Source organism: Pinus tabuliformis, chromosome X (genome assembly GCF_031772625.1).
Source record: "Pinus tabuliformis cultivar Carrire ecotype Pingquan chromosome X, CPIR1, whole genome shotgun sequence".
Lineage (NCBI taxonomy): Eukaryota > Viridiplantae > Streptophyta > Pinopsida > Pinales > Pinaceae > Pinus > Pinus tabuliformis.
This window is the reverse complement of record NC_142308.1, coordinates 1,201,529,999-1,201,546,719: the sequence shown is the minus strand read 5'-3', so window position 1 is coordinate 1,201,546,719 and position 16,721 is coordinate 1,201,529,999.

The window sequence follows — 16,721 nt, the reverse complement described above, 5'->3', positions numbered from 1 at the left end:
ATCTGTATGCTAGTTGATTCACTATAGGTGATTCATCGTTAGAGCTAAGACTACATCCTGTTACCATTGGAGTACATACTGGTTTAGAATCTTCCATTCCGTATTTCTTTAGAATCTGCTTGAGATATTTGGTTTGTGAAAGAAAAATACCATATTTTGTTTGCTGTACTTGTAGACCAAGAAAATAAGTTAGTTCACCAAGTAAGGACATTTCAAATTCTTGTTGCATAACCGAAGCAAATTTTTAACTCATAGATTATTCATTGCTACCAAAGATGATATTGTCAACATAAACAACAATAATTAGTAGTTTATCATTCTTAATTTTGGTGTATAAGTTGTTGTCTGCAAACCCTTTTGTGAACCCTTGTTGTTGTAGATATTTGTCAAGGCGATAATACCAAGCCCTTGGAGCTTGTTTCAGTCCATAAAGAGCCTTTTTGAGCTTGCATACAAGCTTTGCATCATTTCCTAGAATGAATCCTTCTGGTTGTTCAATATAAACTTCTTCTTCTAACTCTCCATTAAGAAATGCAAATTTTACATTCATTTGATACACTTTGAATTTCCAAAAACTGGAAAGATAAAGAAGCATTCTTATGGCTTCAAATCTGGCAACAGGTGCAAATGTTTCTTCAAAGTCTATACCTTCTTGTTGAGCATACCCTTTACAAACAATTCTTTCTTTGTTTCTAATAACCTCTCCATTTTCATTCAATTTATTCTTGAATATCCATTTTGTTCCTATAACATTTTTATCAAGAGGTCTAGGAACTAGTTCCCAAGTATCATTATTTTCAATTTGGTCAAGTTCTTCATTCATTGCCTTAACCCAACATTCATCTTTGCTATCTTCATTAACATTATGTGGTTCTATGGAGGATAGTAATGCTAGATAACTGGAAGTTCCTGCAAGAGTTCTTCTTATCTGTACTCCAAACCCTTTTTCTCCTAGAATTTGAGATTTTGGATGATTCTTTTAAACATACCTAGATGGAGTCTTTTACCTCTCAAATGTATCTTCTTCTGATGCTTCATTGGTTTCTTCCTCTATATCATTTTGATTTCATACGGGCAAGCATTCATAGTCTTCCTCATTGTCATCATCCTTTGTTGACTTTATCTGTTCCAAATTTTTGCATGCTTCATCAATTACTACATCAATGAATTCAACAATTTTCTGAAGTCTCTTGTTATAAAATTTGTATCCTTTACTTCTAGATGAATAATCAAGAAGAATTCCTTTGTCTGCTTTGGGTTCAAACTTACCAAGTTTTTCATCAGTCTTTTTGATGAAACATATGCTTCCAAAAACTCTAAAGTGTTTTACAGTAGGAGGCTTACAATACCAAAGTTCATATGGAGTTTGATCATTATTTACCCGAACATTAGCTTTGTTGAGAATAGTCATGACAATAAATGCAGCTTCACCCTAGAAGGTGGCAGGAGTTCCAGATTCTTCAAGCATAGCTCGAGCCATTTGTTGAATTGTTCTGTTCACGCTTTCCACTACACCATTTTTTTGAGGAGTTCTACCAACATAGAACTCCCTTTTTATTCCATATTGTTCAGAAAAAATAAAAAAAGTCATTTGATATGAATTATCCCCCTCGATCATATCTGAGACATTTGATTTTCGATCTGATTCATTTTCAACTAACGTTTTGAAGGCTTTAAAATTTTCAAATGCTTCATCTTTTTTCTTTAGTAGACCTATCCAACACATTCTAGAAAAATCATCAATGAATAAAATAAAGTATTCTTCTCCATGAGGTGACTTTTTCCTTGTTAGTCCACAAAAATTAGTATGGATGAGTTCAAGAGGCTTACTTGTTGATCCTTCTTTTTCATTGAAATGAACTCTGGTTTTCTTACCGACTTGACATGGTTTGCAAATGGTATTTTTTGGGATGCTGATATCTGGAAGATCACGAACTGCCTTGAGCCTGCATGGTTTTCTTATTTGAGAAAAGCTTAGATGCCCCAATCTTCTGTGCCATAACCAGTTTTCATTTTTTTTTCTTAGATAGCATTGTTTTTGTCCTCCTTTCAATATATATAGATTGCTTGGAGTTCTTGTACCTTTGATTACGGCATTTCCTGTATCAAGCTCGCGAACCACACATCCATTTGATCGAAACACAACTTCATTTCCTTGATCACACATTTGACTAACACTCAACAAGTTATGTTTTAAACCATCAACATACATGACATTTCCAACCTTAATTTTTTCTTTCAAATAAACAAAGCCTTTACCTTTAATGACAGCTAGTGTGCCATTTACAAATGATACATTCTTTTCTTTTTCTAAAGCATTATATGAATGAAGTTTCTCTATATCACTGATCCAAATTAGATCCTAAAACACTCTCTAAGTTTTCATAACTTTGAAAAATTCATGCCAAAGTTTCAAAGACTTACAAAGGTCAATCTTATCATAAATGCCCTCAGAATAGTTGTAATTTGTGAACAACGCGGATCAACAAGGACCCTCGGTCAAGCACGCAGACCATTGGCCCATGGTAAAGTGCACTGCCACGAAACAGAAAAATGGGAGGTCTTTTTGTGAAACGGGGGAGGTTTCTGATATGCGATTAGCGACATATCACTGGGAAAACCCCTCAGAGAAGAAAAAGCCCCAAGCGACCCGGACCCAAAAATTCAAAAAACCGTACGGAATTCGCTGATTCCGTCAGAGGCGGGTCCCACACGAAAACCGGCAGGATATCGGAAGGGCTTCAAGTGGTAAGCGGTTTCAACCGAGTCCCACCCGATGCCACACACTGGGTGCCATGTGTCTGGCAGAAGAGAGAGAAACCACTCACATCGGACGGATAAACGTCATGCAACTTACCCGCCCGATATGGACGAAGACCATAGGATCTGGAGGCTCCAGATCGACGACAGACATGCAATCCGATGGATGATCGGATTCAACGAAGTAAACATGCCGAGTTGCATAAAGTTTGAAGTCTGGCATGAACGATGAGTTGGCAGAAGAATCATGTTCATAGGAAATTTGGGAGTTAAATGGAAATAACGACCATTCAAACATTTCCAAGAGAACCGACACTCAGTTCGTTATGAAATAGGTGGCCACCTCCCTATGAGGTGTTACACAGTGATGATGACACAGAACAGGGGAATTCAAACGGGCAGAGGAAGAAGAACCGGGAAGCGGAAACGAACAGTCAGAAAGTAGATTGCCTTTAAAACCACAAACTGACAGAGACAAAGTAAGCAACTAGAAAGCAGTAAAGCAGTGAAAAAAAAGTGAGTAAGAAAGCTAAGAGCAGAGAACAGGGAAAGTGAGTTGAGCTGACCTGCAGAGCAAAGGCAACATCGAGACAAAGCTAGAGAGAGTCAGAGAGTCTGTGTACTCTAGAGAAGGCTTGAGAGGTTCAAGCGAACTCCTCGGTATAGGCCTGTCATGTATGAGTCTCAGATTGGGCTCACACTACTGTGACCAATAGAGGTCAAGTTTTAGTAAGGAGAGTCTGTGTAATCTAGAGACTTGGAGGATCCAAGTCCAGTCCTATTGATTTATATCTGTTGAGTGAGACTCAAATTGAGCTCACTGTTGTAAAAAACTCTGCTTTGAAAACATAATAGAGAGGCCACCACTGAAGGCTGGACCAGGAGACATAGCCCAAGAGCATTGGGTGAACTCCTTATTAAACTTGTTGTATTTACATGTTTTCTTGTTGTGTTTTCTCTAATTGCTTCAGTGTCTATGTATTTCGCAATCTTATCGATCTGTTGCATAAAGTAACATAGGCACATCCATGCACATGAGTCTGTAATACCTTTAATTCTTTGTCGTGGATAAATTCTAGATCAAGTGGTATCACAGCTCTTGGTTACTAAGGTTAGACAAGCTTGTGCTGGATTTTGTTGTTGAATGCTAACTAGATCAAAGCTTAAATTAGGAGAAGGAGAGTTGGTTGAAACTAACCTAGAAATTGGAAGAGTCTACCCTAAGAGGAAAATGTCAGAAGAAAACCCCTTGGAATCAGACTCCTAGTTCATGGATGGTTTCCTGACCATGAAAGCCATGGTAGAAGAAATGTATAGGGAATTTAAGAAAGGTAGAGATGAAGATTCATCAAACTCCAAACGAGATAAAGGAGCAGAAGAATCTCTCCTCCATGACCACTCTAAAGGCAAAGGGAAAGAAGAAAAGCTTCCCATACCTCCTAGTAGCCCTGAAAATAAAAAGAAAACATATTTGATTAAATTAGATGTTAAATTTGATTTAACGATATATGATGGAGATTTGAATGTAGAGAAGCTGGATAATTGGATTAGACAGATTTATGTGTATTGCATGGTGCAAAGCATTGATTCAGACAAGAGTAAGATTCAGCTGGCCAGCCTATGCCTTGGAGGAACTGCCTTAGTATGGTGGGAAGGCAGGACACAAGTTGACATGAAGAAGCATGGCAAAATTCTTTCTTTCTGGAGTGAATTTGTTTCCGCAATTAAAAAACAATTCTATGCACTAACCTATATGTAGAAAGCCATGATGAGCTGGCAAACTCTTCGCCAATTAGAAGGGCAAAGTGTACAAGGCTACACTCAAGAATTTAGGAAAAGAACTTTGATTCTAGGAATTTCTTTAGACTCACCTGAAACTCTGCTGAAGTATATAGGTGGTCTACATAGCTACTTAAGGTACACTATTCTCATGTTTAATCCCACTAGCATAGATGAGGTATCCGTTCAGGCTACACATCTAGAGGCTAGAGGTAAGAATGTGAACCCAGAAGTTGGGGGATCATCAAAACCCACTGCAAGCAAAAGCAAGGAAAATCAAGGAAAAGAGAAAAAAGAAATGGAAAGAGAGGAAGAAAAACACTGTACAAAAGACCAAATCTTCATGCACTCACTGTAAGAAGGATGGGCATGATGATGAACACTGCTGGATCCTGCATCCAGAGCTGAGACCAAAGAAGTTCGAGTGCAAAAAGAAGAAGATTGTTGCAACTATTCAAAAGAATTTGGGGTCAGACTCAGGAGATGAAACAACAATCGCAACCACAGGTATAAAAGGTAAAAATTTTGAAGCATCTACTAGTAATCCTGCACAATCTACTGATAATGAAGAAAATGAGAGGAAAAGACATGAGATTTTTCATATTTGATTTATTTCCAAGCATCAAAAGATTGATACTTTGTTTGATAGTGGCTCACAAGTAAATTTAATTTCTGAAGCAATTGTAAAGAAGTTGGGATTACTAACCACACCTCACAAGAAACCATATCCATTAGGTTGGTTATGTGATAAAGCAAAGATACAAATGACTAGACAATGTAAACTTAAGTTTTCTTTTGGGTCAGCATTTGTAGATGAGGTTGAGTTAGATATAGTTCCTTTGGATATATGTGGAATTGTTTTAGGAAGTCCTTACTTGTATGATAGGAAAGCTATTTTCTATAGAGCTGAGAACAAGTATCAACTTATTAAAGATGGAATCGAATATATTGTAAGAGCTCATAAACTCAAGAATAATTATACTCTCATAAACTTAGGGCAGATGAAAAGAATTGTAAATTCATGCAAACAATTTTTACTGATGGTTGTAAAGGAAAAGAAACCTGATAAAACCAGTATATTTGAGGGCTGTAATGCTAAACAACAAGCTGATTTAGAAAAAGTTGTTTCAGAATATGATATACTATTTCAAGAACCTAAAGGTCTACCACCCAAAAAGGAAATAGTACATGATATTAATTTGCAGCAAGATGCTCCATTGCCTAACATCGGAATGTACAGGTTGTCCACTTTAGAGAATGCAGAAATCAAGAAGCAGGTACAGGAGCTGCTCGAGAAAGGGTTCATAAGACCTAGCACATCACCATGTGGGTCTCCAATTGTCTTGGTGAGAAAGAAAGATGGCTCATGGAGAATGTGCATTGATTATCGAGCACTGAATAAGATAACGATCAAAAATTGGTATCCCCTTCCTCGTATAGATGACCTATTAGATCAGTTAAAAGAAGCTATTTATTTTTCCAAGTTGGACTTGCATAGTGGCTATCATCAGGTCAAAGTTGCAGAGCAAGATGCATGGAAGACTGATTTCAAACCAAAGCAGGGATTGTATGAGTGGTTGGTTATGCCTTTTGGCTTAACTAATGCTCCTGCTACTTTCATGAGAGTAATGAATGATGTACTCATACCTTTTCTTGATGATTTTGTCATTGTATATTTGGATGACATTCTTATATTTAGTAAGACATGGGAAGAACATTTAAAGCATGTCAATAAGATTCTAGACGTTTTGAAAAGAGAAAATATTTATGTTAAGCTCTCAAAATGTGAATTTGGCAAAACATCCTTGAATTATTTGGGTCATATTGTAGGGGGTGGTGAATTGAAGATAGATCCCTCTAAGGTTGCAGTCATTGTAAACTGGCCTAAACCCAAATCTGCTACAGAAGTTAGAAGCTTCTTAGGAGTAGCACAGTATTGGAGAAAGTTTATTGCTAACTTTTCCTTAATTGCAGCTCACATGCTTTAACAGGATTGAACAAGGTGTTTCAGTGGGGAGGAAAATAGAAGAAAGCCTTCGACACCTTAAAAGAAAATATTATTACAGCACCAGTACTAACACTGCCCGATCTTCAAAGACCATTTGAGATTAAAACGGATGCCAGTGACTATGCCATGGGAGCAGTGTTGATGCAGCACGGTAAACCCATATGTTATCATTCTGAGACATTTAATTTTGCAGTAGTTAACTATCCCACATATGATAAAGAATTGTATGCATTAGTACAGAGTGTGAAAAAGTGGAAACATTATTTAATGGGCAAAGAGATAGTTATACATACTGATCATCAACCACTTCAATATTTACACTCCCAAACTAAGTTGCAGCAATCAAGACACTATAGATGGATGGGTTTTCTACAACAGTTTCATCTAGTCATCAGATATAAAAAGGGCATACACAATAAAGTTGCAGATATGTTGTCCAGACCAATCATAAATGCATCTACAATACTTAAGCATAATTCAGTATTGCATGACATCTACATTGAACAGTGTGCTCAAGATATAGATTTTAAAGATGTATATGCAACTTTAAGTCATGGCAAACAAGTAGAAGAATTGGATTATCATGTTAAGGACCAACTCTTGTATCATTTTGGAAAGTTATGCATTCCACAAACTAAAAGAGTAAATATAATTCAAGAAGCACACACTTCTCTAATATCAGGTCACTTTGGTGTAAGTAAAATAGTTGCACAGGTGCAAAGATTTTGTTATTGGCCAAAAATGAATGAGACAATTTCTAGATATGTAAGAGGATGTACCATGTGTGCTAAAAGCAAGCCCAACAATATAAAACTAGGCTTGTACACTCCACTACCAGTTCCTTCTCATCCTTCGGACAATGTTTCCGTGGACTTTGTTGGGGGACTGCCTAAATCTAGAAAAGGTTATGACTATTTATATGTTGTTATGGATAGGTTTAGCAAAATGTGTATTTTAATACCTTGTAACAAATAGATTACAGCTGAACAAACTGCAAAGTTGTTCTTTCAGCATGTATGGGTTCATTTTGGATTACCCACTTCCATTATATCTGATCGAGATACCTGATTTGTTGAGAAATTTTGGTCGAGTTTGTGGGAATTGATGGACACCAGACTAAAGAAGAGCACAGCTTTTCATCCGCAAACAGATGGCCAAACATAAGTGATCAACATGACAGTGATCCAGTTGCTCAGAGGCTATTGCAGCAAGTATCCCAAGCTTTGGGATGAACATTTATGTTATGTGCATCATGCTTACAACCGAGCTAAACATTCTTCTACATAGAGATCTCCTTTTGAGACTTGTTTTGGTTTCACACCAAGGTCTCCCTTGGATTTTGTCTTTGGGAAAGACATAGCAGTTGATGGACACAGTGATGTGGACAAGGCAACCAAGTTCATTGAACAAATCCAAGAGATTCACCAGGCAGTACAGGAACAGTTGGAAAAGAGCCAAGCCAAGTACAAGGCAAGGCATGATAAGCATCAAATTGGGCATAGTTTCTAGGTTCGTGATCAAGTCTGGTTGTATATCAGCAAAGACAGAATGCAAGGTGAAGGTAAGAAGCTGACGCCAATAAGGTATGGACCTTTCAAGATACTTGAGAAAATTGGTGAGAATGATTTTCGCCTTTATTACCAGCTTACATGCACATCTACTCAGTTGTCAACGCAGATAGCTTGAGACTATTTGAACCTTCATTGATTGAAGATCCTGAAGAGCAGAGTCAATTTCCTTCTTTTGATGATTTGTTGCCTGAATATCTCAATGAATTGTAGGAAGATACAGTTCTAGACAAGAAGGTGAGAACTACGCATAGAGGGGATGTTGAGTACCTTAGGATTGGGCTCAAAGGTTCAAAACCAAGCAGTGCGAAATGGATAGAAATTGGGCAAGCGAGGAATCTGTACCCTCACTTGATGGATGCTTAAAAACCAACTTTTGGTGGTCCAAAATACTTTTCAGTGGGAAGGCCGTGATCCGAATTGGATCCTAAAACACTCTTTAAGTTTTCATAACTCTGAAAAAATCATGCCAAAGTTTCAAAGACTTAAAAAGGTCGAGCTTATCAGAAATACCCTCGGAACAGTTGTAATTTGTGAACAACGTAGAGCAATGAGGACCCTCGGTTAAGCGCGTAGATCGTTGGCCCATGGTAATGCACATTGCCAAGAAACAACACAATGGGAGGTCTTTTTGTGAAAACGGGGGAGGTTTCTGATATGCGATTATCGACAAGTCACTAATCGCATATCACTAGGCAAACCCCTCAAAGAAGAAAAATCCCCAAGCGACCCGGACCCGAAAAGTCGAAAAACCATACAGAATTAGCCGATTCTGTTAGAGGTGGGTCCCACACAAAAACCGGTAGGATATCGGAAGGGCTTCAAGCGGTAAGCGGTTTCAATCGAGTCCCGCCCGATGCCACACACTGGGTGCCATGCGTCCGATGAAAGAGAGAGAAAAACACTCACATCAGACGAGTAAATGTCATGCAACTTACCTGCTCGATATGGACGGAGACCGTAGGATATGGAGGCTCCAAATCGACAGTGGACATGTGATCCGATGGATGACCGGATTCAACGGGGTAAATAGGCTGAGTTGTATAAAGTTTGAAGTCCGGCATGAACAATGAGTTGGTAGAAGAATCATGTTCGTGGGAAATCTGGGAGTTAAATGGAAATAACGATCGTTCAAACATTTCCAAGAGAACTGACACTCAATTTTTTATGAAATAGGTGGCCACCTCTCTGTGAGGCGTTACACAATGATGATGACGCAGAACAGGGGAATTCAAACGGACAGAGGCAGAAGAACCAGAACGTCGGGAAGCAGAAATGAACAGTCAGAAAGAAGATTGGCTTTAAAGCCACGAACTGACAGAGACAAAGTAAGCAGCTAGAAAGTAGTAAAGCAGTGAAAAAAAAGTGAGTAAGAAAGCTAAGAGAAGAGAACAGAGAAAGTAAGTTGAGCTGACCTGCAGAGCAAAGGTAGCATCGAGACAGAGCCAGAGAGAGTCAGAGAGTCTTTGTACTCCAGAAGAGGCTTGAGAGGTTCAAGCGAACTCCTCAACATAGGTCTGTAATGTATGAGTCTCAGATTGGGCTCACACTACTGTGACCAATAGAGGTCGAGTTTCAGTAAGGAAAGTCTGTGTACTCCAGAGACTTGGGGGATCCAAGTCTAGTCCTATTGATTTATATCTGTTGAGTGAGACTCAAATTGAGCTCACTGTTGTAAAAAATTTTCTTTGAAAACATAATAGAGAGGCCACCACTGAAGAATGGACCAGGAGACGTAGCCCAAGAGCATTGGGTGAACTCTTTATTAAACTTGTTGTCTTTACATGTTTTCCTGTTGTGTTTTCTCTAACTGCTTCAGTGTCTATGTATTTCGCAATCTTATCGATCCGTTGCATAAAGTAACATAGGCACATCCATGCACATGAATCTGTAATACCTTTAATTCTTTGTCTTGGATAAATTCTAGATCAATCATCTATCATGTGTTTAGAGCATATGCTATCAATGTACCACTGATTTTCTTGTCCTTCTACAAGTGGAGCTATGCCACATCTTTCTGATTTAAATTCCTTCTTTCTCCATACCTTAGAATTTGATGATGTTTGCTCCTTTTGAAGTGTTGGCCAATATTTTCTCCTACATTCAGATTCTTCATGACCAAAGTTATTACAAAATGAACATTCAATTTCATCTTCAAGAGGAGAAAAGTTATTATAAGAACTTTTCCTGATTCCTGCTACGCTCCTTTGATTTCGTGCTTCTCTAGTCATGATAGTTTTGTAAGCAACACATTGAGCAGCCTTATGCCCAAAGTTATGGCATGAAAAACATTGTCCATTAAAAAAGTTTCTTTTATCATAGAATCTTTTGGTATTGTTTACCTTTTGGTTGATGTTTCTATTGATGTTCATCCTTGGAGAAATTTGAGCATGATTTACTTGATGAGTACTTTTAGGCTTTTGTTGACAGTTGACATACTATTAATTGGTATTTGCTGCATCAAGATAGCTTCTGGTGGAGGTTGACAACTTTTGTGATTGGGATGATTCTTCAGTATATCCAAGACAGGTATTTGTAGAATATTTCTACAAATCTAGCTCTGATACCATGTAGAAAATCTACTGGTAGGTTAACCCGATAATGCAATATAAATCAAAGCATAATACGATAACCTACTTCTATCAATTTGCGAAAGCTTAAAGATCGAGTTGAACAATATAACTAGAAGAAGAAGAATCAATCACACAATACACAGGAAAATACTTTAAGGAAAGCCTCAGCTAAAAACCCCACACTATTGTATTATCATACATGGTGGAAATACATAGGAATTATACAAAGCCTTAGCTCTCACAGCTAGCTAGCTCTCAATACAATCCTCACAGATGCTCACAAGCAATCTTGGCTTCTCTCCAGCCTTCCTCTCTACCCTCCAAGCTCCTATTTCCTTGCATTGTTCCTTGTGGATGATTCTCCTGTTACCAAGTGGATGATCTCCTACCTAGTGGATGATAATCCTTACAAAACTGCGCAATCCTCAAAGATTATATCCTTGACTGCATGCATGCAACTGATAGTACACTGTCCTTGACATTAATCTCAACTGGGTCTTTCTCATAATAAATATGCATGATTTTTTGATGAGGGAATCTTCAGTTAACTGGAGTAGCACTAGTTGAGTGCATGCATGCATCAACTGACTGTTAACTCTCTATTAGTTCCTCAAATAGTTTGGAACTAATTTACCTAGACTTAACTCAGTAAACTGAGTTAACTAATTACAACTCAAATATAATTCAATCTTATCTCCTTAATTTAAGGGATAACTCTTGCATGACTTCAGAAATACTTCTAACTTGAATTTCTCCAACTAATTAATTTAAAATAAATTAATTAATTGTTTCCAAGAAGCTGTTAAGACTAAATTCGATTTTAATTCACAATTTAATTCAAGGACAAATTAAATTGGAATATTCTTGTTGCCACATTTCAACACTCCCTCTTAACAAGAAAGGGATTATCTTCCACCCCGATCTTGTCTCTATGGAACTCGAATTTACACTTTGACAATGCCTTTGTCAAATGCCAACATCTTGCTCCTCTGTCGAAATATACTGCAGCAACATGATCCTCTCAACCTGTGAAAAGCCACGGGCAACAAATCTTGCCTTATGCTTCTCCACACTACCATCAACAACTTTCTTTACCTTGTAAAACCAACAGGAACTCACAATGGACTTTTTCTCCGATCTCGGAACCACGTCCCAAACACTGTTACGAACTATGGAGTAATACTCCTCCACCATAGCATCAACCCAAATCGGCTACTGCACTGCTTCCTCAAAGGAAGATGACTCAGTCTCAACACATTCCCCAACAAGGGCCATGTATCTAGTGTACCTCTCAGGTGACCTCCTCTGTCTGCGCTGAGAAGATGGTGCTCCCACATTCTCTCTCGCATCCTCCAACAATCTGTCAACTTCTCTTGTGCGCTTCCGTCCATCTCTAGAAGACTCTGCTTGAGTGGATGTATCCACTCTTGGAACCTCTGCATGCAGCTGCTCCACATCAGTCTGAGGCTCCTCCTCCTTAGGAACCAATAGTTCCTCCATAACCTGTAGTTGGAGCTCCCTTTCAAGGGAAACTCGCATGGGCTTCTTCTCCTCAAACTTGAGATCTATGCAAACCACTGTCCTCCAACTGGTGGGCAAGTACACCTGAAGTTGTGAGGTGTACCATTGTACCACACAAATATCCCCAACTCTGCTATCGGCTCAAGCTTCTTTCGTGCATCCTTTGTCACATGGCAATATACCGATGAGCCAAAGATCCTGAAGTGACCCACATCTGGTCTCTTACGGGAGAAATCTTCCTCTGGTGTCTTCATCCCAAGTATGCGATGCGAGCATCTATTTTGAAAATAGACAACTGTGTTGCATGCCTCAGCCCACAAGTGAAGTGGTAGGCCTTGGTCATGCAACATTTCTTGTGCTGCCCTACAATAGTTCTGTTCTTCCTCTCAGCCACCCCATTCTGCTGTGGGTTATGAGGTGCCGTCAACTCTCGTTTAATTCCTTCCACTGCACAGAAGCCCTTAAACTCTTGAGAGACATATTCTCCACCATTGTAACTTCTCAAGGCCTTGATCTTCTTCCCTGACTCTTTCTCGACCAAAGCTTTGAACTCACAAAACTTTGTGAAGGTTTGGTCCTTCTTCTGCATGAAATAGATCTAGCATTTATGAGAATAATCATTAATGAAAATCACAAAATACCTTTGCTTCGCTTTGGATGCCATCAAGAATGGTCCACACAAATCAGTATAAACTACTCTAAGATAGCCTCTACTCGACTGTCTCGATCATGAAAGGAAGACTTGGTGTACTTTCCCAAGGTACAACCTTTGCATGTGTCAACTTGCTCAAGTTTACCTTTGGGAAGTCCTGTAGATATCTGCTGCATTATCTTCAAAGCCCCATGATGCAAATGACCCAACTGCCTTTGCCACAACTCGCCAATGTCTTGGCTTTGCACCAATTCTACTTTCATACTCAATGTTGCATAATCATCCACCTCTAGTTTGTAGAGATTCTTCACCCGAATCCCTATCCTCTTGGTCTGACCCATGGCTATGTGTCTTAGGAACGCCTTTCCTTTACTGAAGACAACATCGTAGCCTTTGTCCTCCAACATCGCAACCGATGCTAAGTTCTTCTTCAGTCCAGACACATACATCAAATCTGTCAAGGTGAGAGGAGCTCCATGCTCCCTCTGAAAAGCAACCGTGCCCACTCCTGAAACACTATACCTTCTGTCATCACCCATCTCTATGCACATCTTGAGGTCTTTCTCCTCCAAGGCACTGAATAAATTTTTATCACTGGTCATGTGGAATGAGGCTCCACTGTCAAGATACCAGACACAACCCATCATCGATGACACCATGCATGCGATGAGGGTAAAGTCCATTTCGAACTGAGAGGCTAATGCCTCACCTTCCGAGGATCCCTTCTTGGACTTCTTCAATGGGAAATTAGTCGCATAATGTCCCATCTCATGATAATTAAAGCATCTTACTTTAGACATGTCACTCTTCTTCCCTCCATGAGAAGAATTTGATTTGAAATGGGAAGCCTTCCCCTTCCCTTTCCTTGCCTTACTTTCAAAAGCCATATTTTCTTCATTATCATTCTTGGATAAAGAACCATCTCGTGTGCTCCTCCTAATCTCCCCTTGCATAAGATCCGACCACAATCGTTCCCAATCCAGCAGTTTCTCCCTTCCATTCACAGAGTCTTGGTAGTTATTCCAACTCTTTGGAAGGCCAAGAAGAGTCAGGCTCACCATATCATCATTAGCAGTAGTTATTCCCACACTACCAAGCTCATCTCTGTAGGTAGTGAGCTTGTTCAGATATGTGGAAATAGTATCATCCTTCTCCATCTTGATTCTTCGAAGCTTATCCTTGAGCACCAATTTCCTCTGGTCGCTACTGTTCTGGTAGAGGTCCTTCAATGTCTTCCACATTGAAAATGGAGTATCCTTCCCATGGATACTCGAGACAATATGGTCTCAAACTCCCTCAAGGATTTTCCGTCTCGCCTTCGCCACACACTTCTTCCACTCAGCCAACTCTTGTGCATTAGTTGAAGCTGGCTTTGGGATTTCTTGATCAATGAATTCCTTCAAGCCATTGTCTTCTAATACAGCCTCCATTCTATCTTTCCATGCTATGTAATTCGAGCTACCTTCCAAGGCATACTTGAGTCTCAAGCCATAGAACGCCATTGGCCAACCTTGAAGTATGATATGAATTCGATTTGCACCTAAAACCCCGAACTTCAAACTTTGAATTCTCTTCTTAGTATACTGTTCACAGCTCTGATACCATGTAGAGATTTCTACAAACCTCGCTCTGATACCATGTAGAAAATCTGTTGGTTAACCTGATAATGCAATATAAATCAAAGCAAAATACTATAAACTACTTCTACTATCAATTTGCGAAAGCTTAAAGATCAAGTTGAACAATATAACTAGAAGAAGAAGAATCAATCTCACAATACACATGAAAATACTTTGGGGAAATCCTCAACTAAAAACCCCACACTATTGTATTATCATACATGGTGGAAATACATAGGAATTATACAAAGCCTTAGCTCTCACAGCTAGCCATCTCTCAATACAATCCTCATAGATGCTCACAGGCAATCTTGGCTTCTCTCCAGCCTTCCTCTCTGTCCTCCAAGCTCCTATTTCCTTGTGTTATTCCTTGTGGATGATTCTCCTGTTACGAAGTGGAGGATCTCTTATTACCTAGTGGATGATCCCCTATCCAGTGGATGATAATCCTTACAAAACTACAAAATCCCCAAGGATTATATCCTTGATTGCATGCATGAGTTTTCTCTTTGAGAAAACACATGCAACTGATAGTACACTGTCCTTGACATTAATCTCAACTAGGTCTTTCTCATAATAGACATGCATGAGTTCTAATGAGGGAATCTTCAGTTAACTGGAGTAGCACTAGTTGAGTGCATGCATGCATCAACTGACTGTTACCTCTCTATTAGTTCCTCAAACAATTTGGAACTAATTTAACTGGACTTAACTCAGTAAACTGAGTTAACTAATTACAACTCAAATATAACTCAATCTTATCTCCTTAATTTAAGGGATAACTCTTGCACGACTTCAGAAAGACTTCTAACTTGAATTTCTCCAACTAATTAATTTAAAATAAATAAATTAATTGTTTCCAAGAAGCTGTTAAGACTAAATTCGATTTTAATTCGCAATTTAATTCAAGGACAAATTAAATTGGAATATTTTTGTTGCCACATTTCAACATTCTTTATAAGAGGAGAACACTGAACCTTGATGATTTCATTTAAAGTTTCTTATCCTTTAGCAAATCTATGATTAAGAGATTTATTCTTCTCAAGTTCTTTTCTTACACCCACAACTTCACATTCTAGTTTTTCATTGTTCTTTTCTCTTTCAGTGATTTGATGTGTCGACGTGTCTATGATAATATTCTTTTCTTCCAAACAGATTTTGAGTTTAGTGATTTCTTCAAGAAAATATTCCTCTTCTAAGGCATCCAAAAAATCATTATTGTCATAAGCCATGAGAAGTTTATAATCTTGTTTAGTTTCATCTTCATCACTATTAGATAATCCATCACTATCTTCATGGGTATAATAACTTCTTCTACTAACAACCTGTTTTATATTTCCTTTTGCAGATTCCTTTCCTTTTTCATGGTTATCTTTATGAGGACATTTTGCAGCATAATGTCCAACTCTACCACAAGCAAAGCATTTGAATGGTAGCTTACCTTTGAATGTTCTGGAACCCCGTTGAAGCTTCTTGACAAAGTTTACCTCCTCTTCTTCTTTTGAAATATATCCCTATTTACTATGATCTTCCTTTTCTTTTCCCTTTGATGAAGCTTTGAAAGCAGCTTCTCTCATATCTGATGGATCTCCTTTTCTCATTTCAAAGGTAGTTAGAATTCCATGAAGTTGAACAACATTAATAGATTGAAGATCCTGTTTTTCTTCTATGGCAGATACTTTTAATTCAAATTTAGAAGACAAAGATCTCAAAATTTTCTCTACTAAAGTTGCCTCCTTTATCTCTTCACCCAGATTCTTCATACAATTAACAATCTCATATACACGAAAAAAGTAACTAGAAATACTTTCATCACTATGCATCTTAAGAGTTTCATACTGAATTCTGAGAGTTTGGAGCTTAGCACGTTTTACCTGGGAGTCTCCTTCGTAGCTCTGAATGATTTTGTCCCATATCTCTTTGGTTGTCTTGAGCTGCATGACTTTGACAAATTCTGATTCTGACAGACTTCCCAATAAAGTATTGACTTCTTTGGCATTGTTTCATATAACTTCTTACCTGTTGTATCTATGGGTATTGCTACTGGAAATTGGTATCCTCTTTCCACAATTTCCCAAACATCAGCTCCAAGTGACTAAAGATAGCCTCTAGTTCTTATTTTCTAGTATACCAAGTTGTTCCCATTGCAGATTGGTGGTCTGATAGATCCCATGCCTTCGTGATTGTTCATCTTGAAAGATCTCCCTTCAAGCGATCAAGCTTATTCTGAAGGACTTGCTC